General features: G+C 41.8%; 1 long non-coding RNA gene across 1 annotated transcript in view; it reads left to right on the forward strand.

The window, feature by feature from the left end:
* The window catches only part of LOC117351528, a 133,417-nt gene that overhangs the window by 88,865 nt on the left and 29,738 nt on the right, over window positions 1-14,814 (forward strand). Inside the window, exons 2-3 of the long non-coding RNA XR_004537450.1 lie at window positions 1,187-1,233; window positions 1,494-1,601. This is a non-coding gene — a long non-coding RNA (uncharacterized LOC117351528). The remainder of the gene's footprint in view (window positions 1-1,186; window positions 1,234-1,493; window positions 1,602-14,814) is intronic.

Below are 14,814 nucleotides of genomic sequence, written 5' to 3' on the forward strand. Positions count from 1 at the left end.
CAGTGTTCTGATTTTGCAATCATTTCGTGCCGTACCAATGTTTTGCTGAGTTTTGTTCTTGATGTTGCTGATACGCTTGTGCAGTGACTGTTGTTCATTGATTGAACATTGTTTCAAGTTGACCTAAATAAAGTTTTTTTTAAAAATGGAACTCTGGATATAACGGACCATTTTTCTAGGTCCCTTGAAGTCCATTATAACGAGATTATTCTGTACTACTTTGACATACCAAAGCGGTTTACATCTTTACAATAGTGAAAATAATTAAAGACCTGGGGGGAATAGACAAACAAACTAATAATGACTATTACGACAAAAAGGATTGAAACAAAAGGAAAAAGAGTAAGGGTGAAATATTAAAAATAAAAGGAAACAGTGCAGGAAAAAAATGACAGGGAAAAGGGATGGGCTGGAACAGGCGTCTTCGGGGGGGGGGTTTGGGGGGTCACATTATCAATCTTAGATCTCGTACGCGTCTTTGAAAAGAAAAGTCACTCAGTCCACAGTCCAAAAAAAATACCCACGATGGTCCGCTTTCAAATGTTTACGAGCTTTTTCAGGATTATTTTGGGGTGATCATAGACTTGTTGTGTTTAGTTATCAGACTATCAGGGAGGGTGAGAAAGAGGAGCCCAACAGACCTAAAAGTTAACTGAGAGGTAACAAGGCTAAAAATTAGCCTCTGGTTTCTGATAGGTTTACACTGGCCAGCATTAAAACTACTCTGTTTCCCTGAAAATAATACCTATCCTGAAAATAAGCCCTAGCATGATTTTTAAAGATGCTCCTAATATAAGCCCTACCCCGAAAATAAGCCCTAGTTACGATCGACCCCTGAAGTCGTCCCCCCCCCCCTCCTGAATGTCCCTGACACTCTCTGGCTCCGTCCCTGACACTAATGCTGCCTGATTTGCTGAAAAAATCGGACTCGTCAGTTCATCAATCCTGCCCCCACCCTGATGCTTTACGCGTCCTCGGAGCTGAGGTATGTCAGGTGGGAGGGTCGGTGGGGTTCTCCTGCACAAGGAGATGGGTGAGAGGGGAGGAATGATGCTGCACATGGGGGGGGGGGAGAGGGAAGAGGAAGGGAGGGATGATTGTTGTACATGAAAAAATAAGACATCCCCCAAAATAAGCCCTAGTGTGTTTTTTGGACCTAAAATTAATATGACGCTTTTATTTTCAGGAAACACGGTATACACTGACCGCCCTGCTTTTCTTAAACTTCAAAAGGTAAATGTTTGCACTGACATACAAATTTCTTCTTCCAGATAGGTAGTATTCAATCCACTGCTCACAGTGGTCTGGAGAAAATGAAATGACCCACCCACCTCCCCTTAGAATGAAGAACCGTTATTAATAAACTAATTGAGCTGTTTGTTATTTATTATTTAAGCCCTCAGAAGCAGCAGGTTTGAGTGATATATGAAACATAGGCCAGTAATTTATTTATTAGGGAAAATAATGATTTTTTTTTTCTCTCTCGCACGTAGAGTAGGCCTCCCTGACCTGTCATGCAGGGAGGTTTATCAAGTGCAAAAGGACGTGGACTCTGTACGCGATGACTCCTTCAGAGACTTGTAGCTGACAAACTGCCCACTGTAAGTACATTGCAGAAATAATTTATTGAAATTTTCGAGGAATATTTGTGGGTGTTTTATTGCCACTCTGGCATGCTATTGATTTTAATATAATGTATTAACATAATATGAAAGTGAGGGCATAAACCGAGCCTTTTATCCAAATCAGTTCTGATAAGAGTCTGTGAACTGAGTGAACGGGGTTAATAATTGCATGTCGGAGCCAAGGGTTTTAGATAAAGAGTCTTGACTGCTGCACTGGAGGCGGAACAAGCCAGCGGTCAGTTAGATTCGAGCACTTTCATCTCTCTGACAAATCAGTTTGAAGGGCCCAGTGATTCAGCCTTTGCACATTGCAGTTCAGTCTCAATGGGGTCCACATGGTCTTGGCATGTGGATTCCAAATCTGAACCCAAGGTGAGCTACGATTCAGGTACTGTTTTACACTGTAATCATTAGTCCCGTAACTGGCAGCTGACATTGCAAATAATACCGTTTCATAATGATGCTTTCCTTCTTATAAAGACCTTGTTATAAGGTCCACTGTTGTCCCAGATTTTCACATTACATAAAGGTAGTTTCTTTGCGTCATCAAAAGGCTCTTTTACTAAATGGCAGTACAATTTGCAAATATTTTGGCTTAACACAGGACTGTACTGCACTGTAGCTGCAAATTTAATGCAACACTTAGAGGTGCTTCCATGCTTAACATTCCATTAATGCGGTTTACCTGCGCCCAGTAAGTGGTTCCACATTAACTCCATTAGTCAGTTAATGTACAGTAAGCACTGCCACACCCAATGTCTGCCCATGTCATGCCCAGTGGTGTAGTAAGGGAGGGCAGGGTGGTGGTCCGTCCCGGGTGCTGTCTTAGTGCCACTCTTCTCCTTGGTGCCGCTGCTTTGGTCCGCCCTGGGGTTCCATCTTGGTGCACCTCTTCTCCTTGGTGCCACCGCCTTGGTCTGCCCCAGGTGCTGTCTTGGTGCCACCCTTCTCCTTGGTGCCACCGCCTTGGTCCGCCCCGGGGTGCCATCTTGGTGCACCCCTTCTCATCTCCACCCTTCCGTTCCTTCCCATTGCTCCCCTGCCACGCAAACCTTCACACTCCCCTCCCCCCACCCCATCTCTATCTCTTCGCCGGCACGAGCAACAACTCCAACCTGCTGCTTGTGCCAGCGTCGGCTTTCCCTGTGATGTCACAGGGACAGCCGACGCTGGCTGCTCTTGCCAGGGAAATTGAAAGAGGTAGGGTAGAGAAGGGGTGCATGCGTGCAGCAAGGGGAGCGGCGAAAGAGCGGGGGACTGAGAAGAGAGTGGAGGAGGGGGCACCGCTGCTACGCCGCTGCGTATGCCCCAACACAAAAAGCACTGATGCACGGTTTACCGTGGGGTAATTGCTAAATTACCACAAAGCCTCTTCATGCGGCTCTACGCTAGCGGGTTACTCCATGGTAAAAACCATGTGTTAAGGCCCAGATTCTATAAAGGATGCCTAAAATTAGGCACCTAGATTGGCACGCCTAGTCGATCTAGGCACCTAACGTACTCTTCCCCTTTTACAAAGCCGCGTTAGCCTTTTTTTTTATCGTCGACCATGGCGGTATTAGCTCCAACGCTCAGAATTCCTATGATCAGCGGAGCTAGATTTTTTTTAAAAAGCCTAATGCAGCTTTGTAAAAGGGGTGGTTATTTTAAAAGCGTAATTGGGGCCAATAATTGGCAATTAAGAATTAGTAATTGACATTAATTGCACTTAATTGGATGGTAGGCGCCTAACTTGATAGGTGCCTGCCACTAAAGTAGGTGTGGTTAGGGGCAGATCTTTTATTTATTTATTTATTCAATTATCTATACTCTTCTCCCAGGGGAGCTGAGAACGGTTTACATTAATTTTCTTCAGGTACTCAAGCATGTTTCCCTATCTGTCCCAGTGGGCTCACAATCTAGCTAATGTACCTGGGGCATCTTGGACTTGTTTTATTTGAAAGAACATAAGCAGTGCCTCCACCGAGTCAGACCACAGGTCCATCCTGCCCAGCAGTCCGCTCCCGCGGCGGCCCAAACAGGTCAAGACCTGTCTGAATCCCCAGAGGGGGTCCCCTTGCCACCCTGGTTTCTCATTTAAGTCCTAGCTTCCCATCGAAGTCCTAACCCTCCAGTCTTGCACATGCACGACCTGGTTGGGTTTCTATACTTATTGCCTGGTTAGCTTTCTATACCTGTGATACATCCCAGCACCTCTCTCAGTATCCCACGATCCCCCTATCCCTCAGGAATCCGTCCAATCCCTGTTTGAATCCTTGTACCGTACTCTGCCTGATCACTTCCTCCGGTAGCGCATTCCAAGTGTCCACGACCCTTTGGGTGGCACCTGTTGTTGTGTTATATATATATATATATATATATATATATATATATATTTTTTTTTTTTTTTTTTTTTTTTTAAATGTATTCCAAAATAAACATTGCACTTAATAAAGGAAAATAAAAAGCCCACATTATAATAATAATAACAGCTTATATACTGCAATACCGTGAAGTTCTATGCGGTTTACAAAAGATTAAGCAAAAGTACAAATTGACTGACTTCAAGAGGGGAAGAAGAAAGAGAAGTAATTAGACAGGAAATTCATTGTTGAGGAGAAAAGTGATCAAAAGGACAGTAGGTCGCTATTGAGAGGAAAGAGATAAGTGGATCAGTTGTCAAGATGTTTTAGGAACAGGTGTGTTTTTAGACGTTTCCTAAATTCCTCATAAGTAGAGGGCGAAAGTAATTGTTCTAGGTCTTTACCCCATGATGCTGCTTGGTGTGAGAGAAGGAATTCATGGTGTTTTTTCAGTTTGCAACCTCTCACTGGGGGGGAAACGAAGTTGGAATGTGAACTTCTCTTGTGTCTGTTGGTTGAGAAGGAGAAAAGGTCAGTAATGTATTTGGGGGCAACTCCGTGTAATGCTTTAAAGCAGAAACAGGCAAATTTGAACTTTATGCGTGCCTCCATCGGCAGCCAATGTAGCTGCCGGTAGTAGGGTGTCACGTGGTCAAATTTCTTTAGTCCAAAGATTAGTCTGACTGCCGCATTCTGCAACAGTTGTAGGCGTCGCATATTTTTTTGGGAAATTGCCAAATAGGCGATGTTACAGTAGTCAAGCAGGCTTAGTACGAGGGATTGGACTAGGATTCCATAAACCGATGTAACAAAATAAGCTTTAAGGGATCTGAGTTTCCAGAGAGTGAAAAATCCCTTTCTGATTAAGGAGTCTACTTGGTCTTTCATGGTTAGGCATTGATCCAGAGTTGCACCTAGTATCTTTATGGAGGGCTGGATAGGGTAACTAAGGTTATTGATACAGAGGGGTGATTTAATGTCAAGTGGATGTGGTGAAGCAATGAAAAAAGTCGTTTTATCTGAATTAAGTTTGAGCCTAAAAGTTTGTCATCCATTGTTCCATCATGTTTATAGCTTCTGAAGCTTTGGGAATAGTTTCGGAGACAGAATTGGTGAATGGGATGATAATCGTAAAATCATCTGCATAACTAAATAGTTTTATCCCTAGCTGGGAGAAAGAGGAATAAATCGTCAATTCCAAAAAAAATCAGGCATAGAAGCAGTCACCTGAAATTACAAAGGGTTAATATCAAATCACTCACCTACTGATCTTCACTTTTAACAACCTAACAGGAATCTTCCAGCTGATCAAGCTCATAAAAAACATACTGTGCATTTACAAAGCTGCGTTAGGCTTTTTTTTTATCGCCGGTCGCGGCGGTACTAGCTCCAACGTTCATAGAATTCCAGCAGAGAGAGGAGGAAGGGAGTCAGCTGATTGTCCCTCCTCTCTCCACCTGGGGATTTTCAGTTGAACTGAGGCCCCGCCTATTACCTCCTGGGCCTGATTAAGCAGCCCTTTAAAGGGCTGCATGAGGTGGGCATGCACCGTTGCTGGGATCCCGCCAAAGGGCCCTTTGTACGGACCAAGCAGGACCAAACTAAAACCTCTGCTCTGTTTTCATTATAGTCTTGCTATGATTCATAATGTCTATGTTGCTAACTTTATTAATTAATTAATTAATTTACAAATTTATAGCCTGCATATCCAACAACTAAAAACATAATAACATACAATAAGCAAAACATACACTTCAAAAATACCAACAAAATAATCAGACACAGAGAAAAAACCCCACTTAAAATTAGTAACAAGCTGCACAATAAAACCTTAGCCCAAATATCTTCTCAGCAATTGTTGAACAAACAGATATATAGCAATCAAGGTCATTTAAGAAAAGTACGTTCAAACAGCCGGGTTTTTAATATTTCCTAAACTGTAGAGTGCCTTACATCCAACGGTAGCACATCCCAGAAAATCGATTCCCTGATAACCACACCACACTCTTATCCATGGACCGTAACACACGTATCAACTGATGAACATGCAATAATGAACGCAAAGCCACCGGGCAATCATCCTTCAACAGCCTAAAAATTACACAGAGGACCTTAAATTCAAAGCGTACACTAATAGGTAACCAACAAAGATCCTTCAGAAATAGAGTAATGTGCTCAGTTTTCAAAGCCCGCACAATGTGTCAGCATTCTGAGCAAGTTGAAGAGCCTGAACCACATACTTCGGCAATCCCAGAAATAAAGCATTACAATAATCAAATACCGGGGTCAACATCATCGTGATGATAGCCCTAAAATTGTCCACAGACAAATAGTCTCTTATTATGCGCAACAGTCAAAGCTATAAAAAAGCATGAGATACCACTGACTTTACTTGTGGCTTAATAATGTTGAGTCCAAAAGTACTCCTAGATATCTACACTGCCAAAGCACTGGAACCTCCACATTTTCCAATAAAACCTCAGAAGGGAACAAAGATACTGATAACTGCTTTTCCCGACCGACACACAAAACTTCTGATTTTGCCACATTCAATTTTAGCTGGTTCTTACGCATCCAGTCCTGAATGACTTGAAAGCAATTATGTAGACATCTCAAAGCTTCAGCCATGGATTTATCCACAAGAATCGGGAACTGGATGTCGTCCGCATAGAGGTAGAAACTAATACCGAATTCCTGCAATTCCTTACATAATGGTAACAAATAGATATTAAACAACATAGCAGATAATGCTGACCCTTGGGGGACCCCACAGTGGACCAACTTGACTTCTCCTGACCCGTCTCCACACCAAAAATGACCAAAACCACTTTAGTACTATCCCAGTTGACAATGATTCCTAGTTGATATTTGTGAGGTATAAGAAACAATATGGTATGGTAATACTGCTGCGGCTGGCAATAAAAAAGCCTAATATGGCTTCGTAAAAGGGGAAGTTAAATAAATAATCATACGTTTGGCTGAAAATATCAAAAAATAGGTTGCTCCAAGATCCAAAACTCTAGACTTACACTGAATAAATTGTTTACATCTAACATGTGTTGCTCTGGAAACATCTGGAAATATTTGTAATTTCCTTCCATAAAATGCGAAATGCAGGCGCTTATTTTGGACTTAGGCACCAGAATTTAGGTCAAAAAAACCCTTGCATAAATATGATACGCCTAAGGTTAGGACGCCATGACCACTTTAGGTGCCGCTAGGTGTGATGCTGTAAAACCCGCCTTTTATAGAATTGCACCGAAGCACCACAGTACGCTGCGCCTAGGTTTTAGGCACCATGTATAGAATCGGGCCCTAAGGGGCTGTTTCTGGAAGCAGCGCCTGCCGTGCCCGGCGCTTACAAAACAGACGCCTGCCACATGTCAATCGCTGACGAGCGCCGCTTCCCTGAATCGTGGTTTCACGGGCCTACATTTCTGGTGCCTAGGGTCGTGTCGGAATCACGGCCAGTGGCGCCTAGTGATGCCAAAGTCCAGCACTGCCCCTAACCATGCCCCATTCCAGGCTTCGGCGCACTATGCGCTGCTAACCGCCAGGGAGGTAGGCGCCAGTTGGGGAGGCCACTTAGCAGCAGCAATTATTTTTTTTTTTTGTTAATCACCTTTTTATTGGAATTAAATTATCTATACGTCTGGTAACCCTACTTGGAACATAGGGTTTCATCAACTTTTCTCACCATTTTATTTGGTACATTTATGAGAGTGAAGAGTCAACCAGGGCAGGATTAACCAATAGGCCAAGTAGGCACGTGCCTAGGGCCCGAAATGGTCAGGGGAGCTCGATGAAGGAGGGCATCAACATTGTTTTTTTCCAAACGGTGGGGACCCCTCCAGCATCGATCGGCAATGCGGGCCCCACCCCAATCGGCAACACAGCTCCCCCCCTCCCCCCCATCGACGGAAAGCAACGCGGGTAAGAAAGGCAACGGGAACTGTAATTGTGCAAGCGGTGCTGCTTGCCCAAAGCTTCCCTCCGACGCAGCTTCCTGTTTCCGCCTGGGCGCAGGGTGGGGTGGGGCGGGGCAGGGGGCCCAGTGTACTTGTGTGCTTAGGGGCCCTCGACGAATTAATCCTGCCCTGGAGTCAACTATCTGTGAGAAGTAACAAACTTCTCTTTATAATGACAGGGGTTGCCATGCAGCTTATTTTAAAAAAACTGGGATAGACTAAATTACACATTCTGGTGGGAATCCCTTTGTTATATTTTTAAAATGGAGCGATTTTATGGCCATTCAGCAGGGAAATTACAATAAATTTATCGATGTTTGGGAACCACTAACTAAATACTGTAAGGATTGATCTCTTTAGATCAAGTTTATTCAAAAATTTTGTAAACCGCCCAGTCGGCCTTCTAGGCGGTGAACATTATGTTAAAAAAAACATATATGGGGTAACTATACATCCTTTAAAACAATAATAATTATTTAAAACAATACCAAAACAAACGGGAACAAAAAGGGAAGAAGGATAGAACTACAATTTATTAAATAAAAAAGAGAACATATAGGGAAAGGATAAAAGGAATAAAACTACGTAGCCCTAAAAAGGGCATTTAGGTCTCGATGTCCCTTTAAACATACACATCAGGGCTGGATTTTCCTATAGGCTAACTAGGCTTCAGCCTAGGGCCTCAAGATCCGTGTCACATTTTTTATAAAGGTTAGTACCAATAACAACATGTTTCATTTAACATATTGATATATATCACAGTAATGATGTATTTTATTATCTCTCATGTAATTTACAAACTTAAAAATGGGAGGTGAAAGGGCCTCATAGCTGGAATAGCCTAGGGCCTCTTTTCATCTAAATCCGGCCCTGATACACATCCAGGGTGGGAGGGTGGGGGAGGGGAGTACATTTTGGAATTGGTTTAAGGGGTATGTATTGATTGTTCTTGAAGGTATTTATTTATTTGATTAATAGGTAGAAGGGTGGGGGGAATAATTTTCCTCTTTATACATTTTTGTAAGTTTAATGTGCCTTAATTTTAATATTCTATGTAAGTGTATTAATTATTGTGCACTTCTGTTGTTTAAAAATTGAATAAAGAATTAAAAAACAAACAAACACTTTTCTCACAATTTCTTTCATGAAAAAGAGGAAAAGGTAATATTTCAGCTACGCCTCCACTCCTTTCTCCCTCCTATGCAAACCGCAGTACATATACATCCTGTGTCATATTCTCAGCAATTATGCTAGAAGGAGCTCACTGTTTATACTGAAGTAACCACAGTTAATTATCACAGATCAGCTGGAGTCACTTGTGTTGAGATCAGTCAAAGTCCGTTCCCAGGGTATGGATTTCGGCACCATCCTTCTCGGCAGACTGCCCCTCCCCCCCTTATTGGGAAGGAAAATACCTGGATCGGAACATGTTATTTCAAAGTAAGAAACAAATACCCAGCTTCAGATGTAAAACTAAAGAAACACTGCTCTGGTCAAGCCAGGATTTTCAATAAGTGTGAGAACACGGCAGTAGAGACAAGTTGGTTTTTAAAATTAGGTTTCACACATTCATTGCCAGAAAAACCTTAAAGAACTAAGAAATCGGACATTAGAAAAATTGCATCCCTCAAAAAAGAAACATAATCGACCACATCAGAAAGAATCAGTCACCAAAAGTTAACAAAACAAAGAAAAATGACAAAGAATAATCAAGTTTCAAGTTTAATTATTTTAAAGTCTGATTAAATCGCAGATTCATACTTCAAAGCGATGTACAGTATAAAAAATAGGGAAAATGGACTGCATGTATTACAATAAGACGTGGACCAAACAAGACAAGTAAAAGGGTGGAACTACAAATTAAATTAAAGAAAAGACAGACAAAAATCAAAAAGGGAAGAGGTATCTTTATCTATTAAAATTAAGCTAGCCTTATGAAAGATTCAAGCTTCGAATGCATCTTTATAGAGCCAACATTTTTGTGTTCCCTTGAATCTGTTAGGGATCCTTTCTTCCCTAATATAAGCCGGCAACGAGTTCCATATTTGTGGAGCTGTCACCAAGAAAATAGTATTTCATCGTGTACGTATAAACAATTCTCAAAGACGGACTAGAAAGAAGTTTTTTGTCTTTTGATCTTAAAGTTCTTTTGGGAGTATATGGAATTAGATATCTTTCTAGGAATATTGGTGCTTTATCTGTTGATCTACCAGGACATCTATCATTCAGTCTAACTAAATAATGGACTCCATGACCCTAATACATCACTGGCCTCCTGTGGTTCTAGGTATAGGTCAAGCGGAAGGGAGTTGCATAGATCAATGATCTTAATGCAGGAAGAACTAGCAGAGTGAGATTCAGTTTGAGATAAATGGACACACAGTAGACGAGATGACATGGAGTATATGGCATCGGAAAAACAAAAGGAAATGAAGGTAAACCAGTGCCAAAAATCTGATGGACTAAAATCGTAAGCAATGGCAAAGCACTATCATCGCCAAAAACAAAAACTCCACAATCGACAACTGCAAAAAGCAAAACAAAAATATAATTCAAAATATGGACCTCGGTAGATATGTCCTTAAATATCAAACATTTTCAAACAGTTACGATTCCAGATGAATCCATAAAGAGTTACATCATCTGTGGCAAGGAGGTAAGACCTCAGACCATATGTCCGTACCACATGCCAGCCTAATGGCCGTTCAGCCAATGCGGACAAAGATTTTAATCACTGGTCTACCTCCAGCACCTCCAATTAATGTGCAAAATCATGCTTTATGATGTATAAATAATACAGAATATAAAAATCCACTTATCTGAGTGGTATCAAGCAAGTCATAAAGAGAGCTGATTCTGAATCTGACGAGCTCGTTTCGCTATATCTTCTTCAGAGATTCAGAACATACGTCATACTTGCATTCAACAACAGAGCAGCGTCTCAAGGGCTCACTTTGCCTATAGTGTCCAATGAAAACATTTAGGTAATGACGTCTGCCAAAGTGCCATCATACCCTTTTTTCTTTATCAAGTTTCAATTTCTTATCAAGCATTTACATCTCGTTCAGAAAAGAGTGACCTAGTTACATAATTTCTCAAGAGAAGAAAAAAAGCAAAACCATTTTAAAGAAATATTAACTAATCATTCTCAAGTCCCCATATATGGATCCAAGATTGCATTAAAGCGGAGTTTGAAGAAATTACTAGTTCAAACTAGAAATAAATAGAAGGCAAATCATCTGATTCAACAAGACCAGCAAATTCTTAACCAAAATCAAGAGGATGATCAGTTAGATGTTTCAGCTATCAAAAGCGAAGGTGTCGGTTTTTACTTTTGAAAACTGGAATTACTTTGATAGGAGGGGCTTTTTATTTGGGATATCCTTGTAAATGCTTAGTTAAAGTATCGATCTGTGAAGTACGTGGTTTTTTTTTTTTTAACCTTCTCCTTAACCTTCTCGTCTAACGGTTTTTCTGTCCATGAAACGCCACAAGGAAGAACGAAGTTTGAGCTCTTATAAGATTGGTGGTCTCTTGAACCAGGCATTAGATGATTCGCCGCCATACTTTCTAGCACCCAAAATAAGTTTCAAAGCAGTGTTGAAGATGTCTAAGTTCATATGGTAATAATAAATAAAAATTAGCTAAGCGATCCTTATCCCTGAAGGGAATATATAGAAATTAACAGTGTGTAAGAAACTAACTGAACAGCTGGTCACTTAGATAAATTATCAATATAAATAAATGTATAGAAAATAATAACATAAGTCACTAAAGGACATCAGTATGAGCCTTAAGTAGGTAGCATACGATACATAGGCTCAGGCTATTTCTCATAGGTGACTAGCACCAGAACCTCGGTCCAAATGAGAATCTTCTCATACATCATTAAGTCCTCTTAAAGTGACCAGAAGTGCTAAAGTGAAAAGTGCTAAAGTAAAAGAAAAACTTAAAGTTCAGGGGAAGGATCTTCAAGATAATTAACTAATTGAAAATAAGAAAACTCCCAAAAAACATCACATATTATTGTATTGGACAGTATTGGCTATTCTAGTCCTTCCGGGTTGCAAATTCTTTTTGCTGTTTAAGTTCAAACCTGTTGCACTTCCTATATGTCTAATTACCCTCCATTGTGTATGTTCACTTGTAGACCGTTCTGAGCTACTGGGAGGACGGGATAAAAATCTAAATAAATAAATAAATAAAGTTCATATGGAGCAGGCCATGTAAAGCTGAGATTATCACAAGAATACTAGCATTCTTATACAGCTAAGTTTATTCATGAGCACGAGCACTACTACTACCTCAAAGGCTGGTGTAAAAGCCCGGACCTAACTGCCTGCAGTTACCGTGTGTAACTGTTAATATTCTGTGTGTAAGTACTACCCACTATTTCCATACACCTCTCTCTATACATTAGAATGGTGGGCCACATATTAAACCCACCAAAAGAGCAAGGCAAATGATGGGTTGTATCCGTAGAGGTTTTGTCAGCAGGAGACCTGAAGTCATGATGCCGCTATACAGATCCATGGTGCGGCCTCACTTGGAATATTGTGTTCCATTCTGGAGACCACACTATCGGAAGGATGTGCTGAGAATCGAGTCGGTTCAACGAATGGCCACTAGGAGGGTCTTGGGGCTCAAGGATCTCACGTATGAAGAAAGGCTGAATAAACTGAGGCCGTACTCACTTGAGGAACGAAGAGAGAGGGGAGACACGATTCAAACGTTTAAGTACATCACGGGCCGTATCGAGTCGGAAGGAGATATCTTCTACCTCATGGGACCCTCGACCACCAGGGGGCATCCGCTGAAAATCAGGGGAGGGAAGTTCCATAGCGACTCCAGAAAAGACTTCTTCACTGAAAGAGTAGTGGATCATTGGAACAAACCCCCACTGCAGGTGATTGAGGCCAACAGCGTGTCAGATTTTAAGAGAAAATGGGATATTCATATGGGATCCCTAAGGGAGTGAAACCAGGGGGCGGGTATTTGGAATGGGCAGACTTGGTGGACTATAGCCCTTTTCTGCCATCTTTTTCTATGTTTCTAATACTTCCCCTCTCGGTGTATATACTGTATAGAAGGTGAAGGTACATTTACAAAAAAAAAAAGGTACGTATATAATAGAAATATCACCGTTGAGGTAAGTGCCCGGCTAAATTAGACCCAAATACCAGTGCATCAGCCACTGAAAATCAGCAATGGGATGCAGATAGCAGCCATTTTGCTGCCTTAAGTTAACTGGATAGTTTTCCAGGTGCCATCGGATAACTTCTTCCGCTGTCTCGGACTCTGCCTCTAGACTGCTCTGGCACTAACCAGATAGTAAGCAATACTAACCAAAAAATAAATAAAAAATTATAAGCCAAACTAAGAAAATAGCCGGTATTCCTGCCAAATACTAAATTATGAAATCTGTTTATAGAAATCTATTTATGCAGAAGGAGGAAACGACCTTAAGTGCTCCAGGAATTTGAGAGTTACGAAAACTTCCTGCCCAGTTCCTACTACAGAGCTATCATTGGTCAGAAAAACCTCCAAAACTTTTATATGGTTTTGTGGGGTGTTTTTTGTTGGGTTTTGTTTTTTTTTGCTAATTTCTATAAATACAATACTAATGTTCACTTAGATGGATAATGCTGAGAAAACCGTAAAGCGATAACGTGTCGGCAAAAGTTCACAAGGAGACAGACCCCCCCGTCGCTAAGCTTTTTCCTTAGTTTGACTAACCAGATAGTGCCATGATGATCTACCCTGATTTTCAGTGGTGCTATCTAGTAGAGAATGACATGGTGACAAAATTCATCACCGTTCCCGTCCCCGCGGGAAACCATCACCGTGTCATTCTTTAAGGAGAGAGGAAAGAATCAGAGTATAATTGGGCACAACCACTGACCCGCAAGCTTTGCTTTGAAGAATGCTGGTGTAGAAGGACTGAGGTTGAAACAGACACTACAGAATGACAGTCTCTGGTATCCAGAGCAGATATTGTGATGTCATAATGCCTCATTCCACCAGTGCCTAAGAGCCAATCACATCAGTGATGTCACAATGGCTTCATTATCCTTGGCTCCCATAAGAATCAGAGTATGAATGGCCACAACCACTGACCCGCAAGCTTTGCTTTGAAGAATGCTGGTGTAGAAGGACTGAGGTTGAAACAGACACTACAGAATGACAGTCTCTGGTATCCAGAGCAGATATTGTGATGTCATAGTGCCTCATTCCACCTGTGCCTAAGAGCCAATCACATCAGTGATGTCACAATGGCTTCATTATCCTTGGCTCACATAAGAATCAGAGTATGAATGGCCACAACCACTGACCCTCAAGCTTTGCTTTGAAGAATGCTGGTGTAGAAGGACCGAGGTTGAAACAGACACAAAAAAATGACATGGGATTATTTCCCGCGGTTATCCGCGGGGACGGGAACGGTGATGAATTTTGTCACCGTGTCATTTTCTACTATCTAGTTAGGTGCTGCTGAAAATTATCAATTCTATTTAACCGGATGGCGGCCTGAACTACCCAGTTAACTGGCACTGATTATCAGGCCCTGTGTTTTCATGCCATGCAGTGCTAAAGAGTCTGTTTTTGGTTTTGATATTAATTCTCCCCCTCTTCTGGGCTGCACATATCTAGCGGGGTGTACTTCTTGCCTTTCCGGATCCTGGTGGCTCTTACCAGTTGCTTGCTCACCGTCCCAGGCAGGAGCCAATGGTGATGCCTCCACCCATTGTCACTTGCAGCCTAGAGAATGACACGGGGGTCAAATTTTTTTCCCCATCCCCCCGGGAGCTCATTTTCCCGTCCCAGAGAGTTCTTTTCCTGCCGCTGCCCCATTCCTGCAAGCTCTGTCCTCATCGGGTACAG

This window comes from Geotrypetes seraphini, chromosome 18 (genome assembly GCF_902459505.1).
Source record: "Geotrypetes seraphini chromosome 18, aGeoSer1.1, whole genome shotgun sequence".
NCBI lineage: Eukaryota > Metazoa > Chordata > Amphibia > Gymnophiona > Dermophiidae > Geotrypetes > Geotrypetes seraphini.